Genomic DNA, 8,161 nt, shown 5'->3' on the forward strand with positions numbered 1-8,161 from the left:
TGATGGAGGTGGGAGGGGGCAACTTTGCAGTCACAGAAACTTTGCCGGATCAACCTTAGTGCCATTCTTTGAAACTTTATGGCCAAGGACAATACCCTTCTCAACCATAAAGTGGCATTTTTCCCAATTCAAAATCAAACTCGTCTCTTGACACCTTTTCAAAACTTTTTCAAGATTATAAAGACAATTATCAAAAGACGAGCCACCAACACTAAAATCATCCATGAATACCTCAATTTCTTTTTCAAGCATCTCAGTGAAAATAGAAGTCATGCATCGCTGGAAAGTTGAAGGAGCATTGCATAACTCGAATGGCATCCGTCGGTATGAAAATGTTCCATATGGAAATGTGAAAGTAGTTTTATCTTGGTCACTTGGATGGATAGGGATTTGGAAAAATCTGGAGTACCTATCCAAGAAGCAAAAGAAAGCATGGTGAGAAAGTCTTTCCAACATTTGGTCCATGAATAAAAGAGCAAAATGGTCCTTCTTTGTATATTTGTTCAATCTCCTATAATCAATACACATCCTCCACCCGGTCACCGTCCGGGTGGAGATTTCCTTTCCTCCTTCATTTTTGACGATGGTTATTCCACCTTTTTTTGGAACTACATGAACCGGGCTAACCCATTTGCTATCGGAGATAGCATAAATGATGCCCGCTTCACGTAGTTTTCTTTGAGGTTGGGGTTCAACCTTCTTTGAGGTTCAATGGAGGTGGATTAATCATCCTCAAGATAAATACGATGCATGCACAAAGAAGGGCTAACACCCTTGATATCAGCAATACTATACCCTATCACATCTTTATATTTTCTTAAAACATCAAGCAATTTTTCCAAATGAAGTCCCTCAAGGTTAGCGTCGACGATAATTGGGTATTTTCCCACTATCAAGAAAAGCATATTTTAAAGAAAGGTGAAGGGGTTTGATTTCTACCTTGGGAGGAGGCGTAGAACTCTCCTCTATTTTCTCCTCTTCTTGTTCAAGCTCGATTTTCACTTCTTGTTCAACCTTATTCACCTTCGAGGTTTCCTCCATTCTCCACCCACACACTTTCTTACTCTTCTCCCTCTTTAGGCCCTTCATAAGATGTGCTCGATCTCAATGTAATTGCCTTGCAAGAATCGGGTTTCAAGTTGTGAGAGGGGTTAGGTTGTGGTTGCCCAGGTAAGGTAGAAGGTGAGTTGAAAGGTACTCTCTCGGCCAGTTGAGCTAATTGTGAATCAACCATCTTTTTATGAGCTTTGACTTCTTGCATTTGTTGATGAGTGGCTTGAAGTTGTTGATTCATGGCTTGGAGTTGTTGGAGAATTTGGGTTTGTGTGGAATCAGATTAAGATGCTTGATCTTGACTCCTTTGATACCCTTGATTTTGATTGTTGTATTGGTTTTCGTTGTTGTATTGGTTATTTCTTGGGTAGTTACCCTTTGGGTTTTGGTTTTGAGGTGGAGGTGGGTTTTGATATTGCGGGTTGGAATTGTATGATGGTTGAGCTTGTTGCCCCCATTGTTGAGGTTGAGGTGCAAATCCGGGTGGTGGTTGTCTCTAAGCTACCCCTCCACCAATTCCCCTAAATCCATCTTGCCTTGAGTTGTAAGCCGCAACATGTTCGGGGCTCAAGCCTCCACAATGAGATGTATCGTGGTTTGTACCACCACAATTTTGACATGAGAAGGAATTGACTTGAAAGGACCTTGCCCCACTATTAACACTTGTGTTCAACTTTGCAAGCCCCTTGGTCAAAAGCTCTATTTGATGCTGCAATTGATCAACCTTCTCTAATTCATAAATCCTACTTTTCTTCGGTGCACTCCTCCTTCTACCACCCCAAGAGTAGTTCTTCGCCACTTCTTCGATCGTTGCCTCAACTTGGTATTGGGGGATCTTGATCAATTGTTCACCCGCCCCCGCATCCAAGTTAGCTCTAGACATGGGTTCCAATCCATCATAGAAGAATCGCATGAGCAAGCTTTGATTGTATTCATGGTGAGGACATGCTTGTACCAACTCCTTGAATCTTTCCCAAGCTTTACTAAGACTCTCATCTGTTTCTTGTTCAAATGATGCAATCTTCCTTCTCATCTCAGCGGTCTTTTCCTCGGAAATGAATCTCTTTTAAAATTCCTTAACTATCTCTCTCCACGTTGTGAGAGAATTTGGCCTCACTTGCTTGAGCCACTTCGTAGCTCTACCCGAAAGAGATTGGCAAAATAGATGCATTCGGATGTACTCTGAGAAACTTGATTGGTTTAAATCATAGCACATAGCTCGAGAAATCTATCAAGGTGCTCAATGGGATCTTCACTTGGAGAACCCAAAAATTGCTCCCCTTGTACCATCCTTGTGTATTGGGGATGAATGGTAAAGTTGGTTTCCGTGACGGGAAGCAAGATCCCTCCTGTGAACTCATAATCCTCCGGATTTCCTAACTCACGAAACAAAACTTCATTGTCTTCTCCCGCCATTGTCTCACTTTGAGCACTTGAAGAACAAGAGTCACTCCTACTACCAACAATAGAACCAAGACCTCTTCCCTCTTCTCGATAAATCCTATGGACTTGTCTCAATGTTCGGTCGATACCGTGGTCAATGTTATGTGTGGGCGGACCTTGAGATCTCCTAAGAATCCACCAAAGCTAAGCGAACAATTAGCAATGACAAGTAGGATAAAGCGAACAAAACAAAAAAGAAAGGCAAATAAAATGACTCTAACAATAGCAAAAATACATGCAAAACAAGCCGCTTACCCGGCAACGGCGCCAGAATTTGATCACGGATTTATAGGTCGTTGGGACTACTACCCTAATCAAATTATAAATTTATAAACACTTTACTACCCTAATACAAATATAGGGGTAAGCAAAGGATCGAAACCAGAGGAAGCACACGAGTTTATACACCAAATCATTAATGCAAGAGTAAATGAGAGAATATTTCTGTTGGTTTTCTTGATTAAGTAAACTAAAGCAATTAAGAAAGGAAGACAAAGAGGATTAACCAAAGATAAACAAATGCTAGGGGTATGGGGGTGTCAAACATGATCGAACATATATGAACAATGATGATTATCATGAATAACATGCCATAAAAATGCTAAGTTCTAATCAAACAACTCACTTTCATGCAATTGCTTAAGCAAATCAATGAACTAAGTCTTGTTCTAATCGAATCATTTTCATGCATCCAATTAGTCACTAATTATGGCAAGAGATTAAGAGTGCACAATACATAAAACTCTACTTAGATAATTCATTTTTATGCAATCATCAAAGTAAAGGTGATCTTAGTCTAATCCAAATCATTCTCATGCATTTAGATTAGGGAACATCAAATAATGTGCTACTAATAATCTCAAGCTATTAAAAATCATATCTTCCATCAATTTATGGCATGATTTCAATCAAATCATCATCAATCATCAACTTTAACACATGTTTTCCACCCCCTTCCCCTAGCTAAAAACTTAGCCTAGGAAAGAGAAACTAACCATTATAGAAAAACCAAATAAGGATTCAATAAACACAAAACTAAACATGATTGAAAACTAATAAAAACAATACCAACAAGTTCAACTAAAGAGATAGATAAAATAAGCAATAACAAAGCAAATAAATCAAACTAAAAGAAAGGAGAAGAGATTACTAAAGAGGAACTTGATTAAAGATGAAAGCTTAAAACTTTTGCATTGAAATAACCTTGAACAAAATCTTGAATACAATGAAGAAAACTTAAAGAATAAGCTACTTTCTCTCTCTAGATTAGGGTTAAAATCTGAATAATAATCTCATTACATCCATAAGGGTATTTGTACCCCTCTCATTCCCCTAAATTAAGTCTAGAAAAAGAAATAAAAGAGTACAGAATACCAAGTGGAGCGGCCGCTCCATCGAGGGGGGGGGGGGAGCGGGCGCTCTACAGGGTCAAAACATAATCAACGATCCAGGGGAGCGGGCGCTCACCCTGATAGGAGCGAGCACTCCTTCAAATGGGAGCGGGCACTCCTTTAGGTGGGAGCGGGCGCTCCTATAGATGAGAGCGGCCGCTCCAGCATTCTGATCCGAAGCTTCAAAGTTTCTTCATTCTGGACTCTTCATCTCTTCCAAGGCATTCCAAAGAATCCTAAAGCATAAGCGAAGTCTCGGGATCGGGAAAGGTAATGTACGCCTCTCATTCAACCTGCTCAAATACTCATACACAACATAAGCAAAGAAACGGAGGAAAGAGATAAAGAAAGAAGAAAAAGGGAAGAAACACTTGGAAAGACAAAACATCACAAAACAAATATAAAGCGCTTTGAAAAGGCTCAAACAAGTGCAAATGAGGGGAGAATTCTTAGTGAAAAAAGGATAAAAGAGTGGCATAAATGCCACTCATCAGTGAGTTATTTTGGGGAGCAAGTGAGGAAGTGGTCCTCACCTAACCATGTGACACTTGTTACTTTGTTATTCCTTGGTTCATTTAAGTAAGGATTGAGTTCAACATTCTTTCTACGTGGGATCTTTTTGTGAAAAAGTCCCACACTAAAAGATGAGTGGAATTCACAAGGAAGCACTCCATATTAATAGCCAAGGCATAACTTGGGATTGTTCACTTGAGTAAGAGTTAGAAAAGGCATCTCCATTGAGAAAACCTTTAAACTCATAATTACTCGAGTAGTTTGGTCGGGCTTGGCTAACCTCCAAGCAATAGACCTAGTCGGGGTCGTGTTGCGGGTAGATACCGTAGGAGGTTTTCGCCCGTTGCAAGATTTAAAATTTCTTAAGTAAGAGCTCGGTTGACGAGTGAAGCACGTTTCAAAGGTAATTTCGTCTTTCCTTAATTCTTATTAATTATGTATTTTGATTATATTTATTGTGAGTGTGATCTTGGCTCGAGTTTTTATCAATTTACTCCCGTTTTAAAGTTGATTTCGGCCTTGAACCCAGACTTTCCCCCAAAAATAGTGAATTTTGGGTGGAAAAGGCGTTTTGGAAATGTTTTCACCCTTTTAGGATTGTGTTTGAGGCCAAAATCTGACCAGAAATGCCTTTTTTGAGGGATTTTTGGTTTAATGAAGAATTTTAAGTTTTTCTAACTTGAATCTTAATGGCATATTTATGGTGATTATGTATTTGGTTCTTTCCTTAATGTTTCTGCATTTTTGAACCTCTTTAAGCATGGTTACTTGGTAGTAATTAGTTCTTGAAAGATTGGTTAAAATTTTAACATAATTGCAAATCCATTGCATTAAGTGTGAAAAATTTATTCTTTGAGGCTTCTAAGTACTAAAGATTCAATCTTTAATTATTTTAAGTGATTCAAACTTTGAGTTACTAAATTCCATGAATTTTTGGTTGAACTTTTAATTTAATCATGTATTAAGTTGATTGGAATAAAAAAGTTTAATTTGAATCTTGTGATAGAAATTTCATTTATCTTCATATTGGAGGATATAATTTTTCAAGGATTCACAAGTTAAAGTTAGAATCTTTATTTGAATTTTATGTTTCAAAATTCCAACTCCCCTTTATTTTGTCAAATCTCATGATTAATTTAAACTAATTAAATTAATAGTGAATATTGCCCTTATTTATTTCATTGCACTAAGTTGAACCAATTTTATTAAAGAATAGTTCTTGGGAATAATTTTGGTTATGTTTACTTTGATGAATTTTTATTTAAGTTGGACTTGTTATAATTTTTCATTTTTGGTCATTGAATTAATTCTAAAATTAATTTGGGATTAATTAATTTATGTCACGCAAAAACTCGGGTTTAATCCCGAGAAATTTGAAAAACCAAAGCACACCACCCTCGACCAGCTGGGCTGCAAAGCAGCCCACATGTGGTTGCCAATGGCAGGTACTCTTGGTGTATGCCACATAATAGCGGCGTGGCTAGTGCGCCCATCCACAGCAACAGCATAGCAGCACAGCAGCACCAGCCAGGCAGCAGGGCCCTGCGGCTGTGCTGTGTGTGATGCGTGTTGTTGTGTTGCGGGGAGTGCATGTGTGCGCAGCTTGGTGCGGAAAAGGGTGTACGAGAAAGAGGTTGTGGTGCGGCAGCAGCATAGTAGCTGCAGCCTTGGCACGCCATGATGTGCGGGCTGCCAGGCAGCACCCAGCAGCATCTCGGCACGCATGGCTGGAGCTGCTAGGCAGTGCCTAACACACGCATGCATACGAGGGCTGGGGCTGATAGCCTTGGCCAACCCGACACACTTTGTTTCTCTCGATTTTAATTTTGTAAATTTTTCCGTTTTAATTATTGTAATTAATGTAATTAATTTAATTAAATTTTTTAGGCTAGGCCTCGGTTTTGAGCGGCATTGGCAAAATTTTATTTTTGCAAAATTTTGGGTTTATCGGCTTAATTAATTAGATTAATTAAAATGGATGCGGAATTTAGTGGGAGCTTCAATTTTAATTGCGCTAAATTACATAATCGGTTAATTAACTTTGACTTTTTTAATTAAGCGTGTTAATCAGATTAACGACCTAAATTAGTTACTAGTTTACATGTGTTTGTGCATTGTTACTTGGTTATCTTTGTAAAATGCATGGGTCATTCACAAATAGTGAATGGATGAATGGAATGTATATTCTCCTACAAGTTTTATAAAAATGGCAACTAGTGGGGCCTGATTAGGATAGAAAATATGGATTGTGTTCCGTGATGTATTTTTGTAAATCTAAATACGGTCTGCGAACCATTGAGTATTTTTGTACCTTAATATTTAGAATAGTCCTAATCGTAGATACTAGTGTTTGCATAATTTTGGTTATGTCTTGAAGTTAGAGGTTCTTGGAAGACGAAGCCATGAAGTTGCAAAAGACGACCCTTGAAGACTTGAAGACTCAAGGGGTCATGCTAGTTGCCAAATGCATTATTTACTTATGTTTTCGATATATATTTATTCCTATATATATATATGAATAATATGTTGGATGCATGTCTAGGATTTCGAAAATTGAGATGATTAATTAAGTTCACATAAATCAACCAACATAGAAACCCTAGGTCCCTAAAATATTGAGTAAAATTGCTATTCCAAAACAACACTTATCGACCTATTGAGAGTAGTGATGGGCTACGCCAAAGCAAGGCATCATTATTACTCCTTAGGATACGTAAGGCATACCGGGTATGCAAGTTGGTTTTAGTTATACTCAACAATATGAGTGATGGAGTCCTAACATGTCGTGGCAAAATGGATAAGTTGTTGAGAGAGCATTAAATGCGATTTATCTAACCAAGAGTGGATTGGAGCCATTAGCAAAGAGTTGCTTACCTTAGAATATTGAGTGTTAAGACAAGCCAAAGCATGCTTAATCACTCATTGATTCTTTGGATCTTGGAATTGCCTTATGCTTACCAAATGGGGACAAATTTAATGTGTGGATAAGATGCTTAATAAGTTGAAAGTTTGCATGAATGCTTTTAAATTTCAAACTTATTATGTTATTTTCTTGATAAATGGTCATACTTGCACTTATATTTGTAGAATTCCAAATCAAACTATATTGTTTTTATGATTGGTAAAGGAAATCTTTGAGAATAGTTCTCAAAGAAAGGAACGGCATTTCTAAAATACAATTCTCATAAATGACTTTTATAAGTCCGAAAGGACAGTTGGACATCATGTATTCAAATTACTAGGTAGTTTTGATAAACATGAAGTAATGAGTTGAAAACTCAAAATTTTCAATCCTTGACAACCAACATATCTTTTCTCTTTATACACTAGTGAGCACAACTCATTAATGTATTAATTCAAGTACGAATTAAAGGAAAAGATGGAACTTTGTTATACGGCGCACTAGATGCTTAATTATGCTTAACAAAGCATAAAAGTCAAAGACTCTTAAATAAATGATTGTGAAAGATTATGAGATAAAGTATGATAAGAATTATAGAAACGAGGAACAAAGAAAAAAAATAAGATTCCATTTGTACTAAGGAGTTCATGTTATTCTAATTAATGTAGCAAATCATTATCTTCACAAGTAACAGATACTGCTTGAGTATTACACTTGGAAAGTGACCTCAAACTATTGAAGGTAAGCTAAGTTATTGACTTACAAGCTGTAAGGTCGTATGCTTTGTTTAAAGACCTTTTAAGCTAATGCTGGAACAAATAAATGGTTATTATGTTCCATAATTAGCAAACAATCCGTT

The 8,161-nt window shown here is 37.4% G+C and overlaps 1 non-coding gene across 1 annotated transcript; it reads left to right on the forward strand.

The window, feature by feature from the left end:
• Positions 1-1,983: 1,983 nt before the first annotated feature.
• LOC145587009 (small nucleolar RNA R71) lies at positions 1,984-2,088 on the forward strand. Its single transcript, XR_014101075.1, has one exon. It is a non-coding gene; the product is annotated as a small nucleolar RNA R71 (small nucleolar RNA).
• The last annotated feature ends 6,073 nt before the right edge of the window (positions 2,089-8,161 follow it).

Source organism: Chenopodium album, chromosome 16 (assembly GCF_948465745.1).
Source record: "Chenopodium album chromosome 16, dcCheAlbu1.1, whole genome shotgun sequence".
NCBI classification, from domain to species: Eukaryota; Viridiplantae; Streptophyta; class Magnoliopsida; order Caryophyllales; family Amaranthaceae; genus Chenopodium; species Chenopodium album.